Source organism: Piliocolobus tephrosceles, unplaced genomic scaffold (genome assembly GCF_002776525.5).
Source record: "Piliocolobus tephrosceles isolate RC106 unplaced genomic scaffold, ASM277652v3 unscaffolded_44678, whole genome shotgun sequence".
Classification (NCBI taxonomy): Eukaryota; Metazoa; Chordata; class Mammalia; order Primates; family Cercopithecidae; genus Piliocolobus; species Piliocolobus tephrosceles.
The window spans coordinates 1-2,965 of NW_022329507.1; the positions used below are offsets into that span (position 1 = coordinate 1).

Below are 2,965 nucleotides of genomic sequence, written 5' to 3' on the forward strand. Positions count from 1 at the left end.
GAGGAGAGGAGACCTGAAGGAAGAACACAATCCAGTACCTTGTACAGGATCTTGGTGTTCATTCGGTCCCAGGCCTTGGACAAAGCTTGCGTGTTTGCCAAGTCTTCTCATTGAATAGAGGAAAGGAGATATTTTCTCTTCAGGTAAGTTTCTGGAAGTTGAGGACTGCTCAAAAGAAAATGAAATATGCTGAAGGGAAAAAAGAAACACCCTAGTGAGAACCAGAGGGAGCTATAAAAGTGAAAGTGCAGATATCCTTACATTTTACCAGGTGGGCCTGATTCGCCTAGGCTACAGATATTTCCTGAGCAACTATTTACTAATATGGCTTTGTGCTATAGGGAAAGACGAATGAAACTATCTCTGAAATTTGGGATCTCAGCATGGTGAGGACAAAACCAGATCCTGAGAAGAAAGAACAAAAGTGACATGAAAGGTAAAGCTCAGTGGAGGTCCAAAGGATAAATACAACTAATTCAGAGGAGAGCAGGGACACTCCAGCTGGTAGGAAACATAAACAAAGGCACAGAAGCAGAGATGCATAGAAGGAATTCAGGGAAAGCAAATCTTCCAGTCATGGATGCCACATGGAGAGCAGTCGGAAAGGCTGAAAGGTAAACTGAGCCAAAACAGAAAGAATACTGCCAGGGCATTGATCCATACCATAGCCGGCTCCCAGCTTTGAGAAGGCCTCAAAGTTGTCAGCAATGTCCTTGTTGTTGATGTCCACCTCATATCACGTGCCCCCAGGCATGCTGAGCCTGCAGCTTGTTAAGAATCTTTGTGGCATCAAAGCCAGCCTTATTGCACGGCTGGTGTGGGGTAATCTCCAAGGCCTTTGCATGTGCCCCAATCAACAGCTGCTGTTTTCCTGGAATAGCCCTTGGGGAATCCTGAAGGTACTTAAAGAGCTCCCTCTCAATGACCCCGCCACCAGCCACCACTGACTCATTCCTGATGGCATCATGCAGAGACCACTCTGTCTCCTCCATAAACTGCTTGGCACCGCCACAGAGGATGAAGGTGCATGTCTTGGCCTTGGGGCAGCCAATAAAACAATTTTACCTCTCACCTTTAAATCTGGGTCTCTTCAAACACCTGGCATCGACCCAGCACATCTGCTGAGAGAGCATTCGCACTGGTCTGGATTGAGACTTCACAGGCCATCACCATCCTCTTCAGATTCTCCTCAGGTACTCGGCCAGCACAGAACATGTCCCTGACAGCAAAGTACTGGGTGGCCACGTCCCCAGTGGGGAGTTTGGACAAGACAACTTTGGCTCCAGAATGATGGATCCTCTCTAACTTGTCATAGAGAATGTTCTACTCGACATAAACAATCGCCTGATAATCCTCAACTGTGTGGACTCTTATCTCAGTATTATCTTTCTCAGCTTTCCACTGGAGCTCAGTATTCAAAAGGGCAATCTTGGGCTGGGTGCGGTGGCTCAAGCCTGTAATCCCAGCACTTTGGGAGGCCGAGACGGGCGGATCACGAGGTCAGGAGATCGAGACCATCCTGGCTAACACGGTGAAACCCCGTCTCTACTAAAAATACAAAAAACTAGCCGGGCGACGTGGCGGGCGCCTGTAGTCCCAGCTACTCCGGAGGCTGAGGCAGGAGAATGGTATAAACCCGGGAGGCGGAGCTTGCAGTGAGCTGAGATCCGGCCACTGCACTCCAGCCTGGGCGACAGAGCAAGACTCCGTCTCAAAAAATAAAAATAAAAATAAAAATAAAAATAAAAATAAAAATAAAAATAAAAATGAAACAAAAGGGCAATCTTGGCCGGGCATGGTGGCTCACGCCTGTAATCTCAGCACTTTGGAAGGCCGAGGTGGGCAGATCATGAGGTCAGGAGTTTGAGACCAGCCTGACCAACATGGTAAAACCCTGTCTCTACTAAAAATACAAAAATTAGCCAGGTGTGGTGGCGCATGCCTGTAATCCCAGGTACTCAGGAGGCTGAGGCAGGAGAATCACTTGAACCCAGAAGGCAGAGGTTGCAGTGAGCCGAGATTAGGCCACTGCACTCTAGCCTGAGTGACAAGAGCAAAACTCCATCTCAAAGAAAAAAAAAGGGCAATCTTGGGGTCGTAGTATTTTTTAGGGAGTTGCATTTCAAATCCAGCATAAGAGAAAGTATTCTTGAATGCAACACCAGCTACCAGCTGAGAATCCTCAAGGGCTCCACCTTGTACCTTCTTGATTCCAATCATTTTAAGCTGCAGCAAATCATTGAGCATCATCACTGCCTCCACCACCAGCTTAGCAAAGAAAATTTCTGCTGCGAGATCAGCTTGGAGCTCAGAGCGGTCCTGGCACACTACTCCAGAAGCTTCCTCTGCTCCACTTTATCTCCCTCCTTCACAGTCACAGCAATCTCTCTGATCTTGTTAACTGCCAACTGGGTGGCTGTGCAGAAAGCTCGAATGTGAGCTAAGGGTGTAAACCATCCTTCACCTACAGTTTCACCTGCTTCAGAAACTCTGCAGCCAGCAAGGTCAGTGAGGTGGTGCCATCACCGACCTCAGTGTCTTGGGGTTTGGTAAAGTCCACTAAAGTCTTTGCTGCAGAATGGACAACATCAAGAAGTTTCAGAATTATGGCCACATCGTTAGAAATTGTTGTTTTGCCTCTGCCATCCACAATAAGCTTGTCCATGCCATGGGCACCCAGGGTGGTTCTTACAGGCTTAGCAATCACCTGGCAGGCACTGAGGTTATTCACAAGCTGGGAGATGCCTTGGGAGCTATCAGTCCGCTCTTTCAATAGGATAACTAGTGTGGGCATCATTTTGGAAGCTTATTCAGCAGCCTGTTACTCTCCTCTCTTCTCTGTGACAGGTCCCCCCAGCAACCCACCTAATTTTTGACTTTTTAATAATCGCCATTCTGGCTGGTATGAGATGGTATCTCACTGTGGTTTTGATTTGCATTTCTCTGATGATTAGAGATGTTCAGA

The 2,965-nt window shown here is 47.6% G+C and overlaps 1 pseudogene; it reads right to left on the reverse strand.

Annotated features, from left to right (window-relative positions):
* Positions 1-38: 38 nt before the first annotated feature.
* Positions 39-2,797, reverse strand: LOC113224413 (annotated as a pseudogene).
* Between the last annotated feature and the right edge of the window lie 168 nt (positions 2,798-2,965).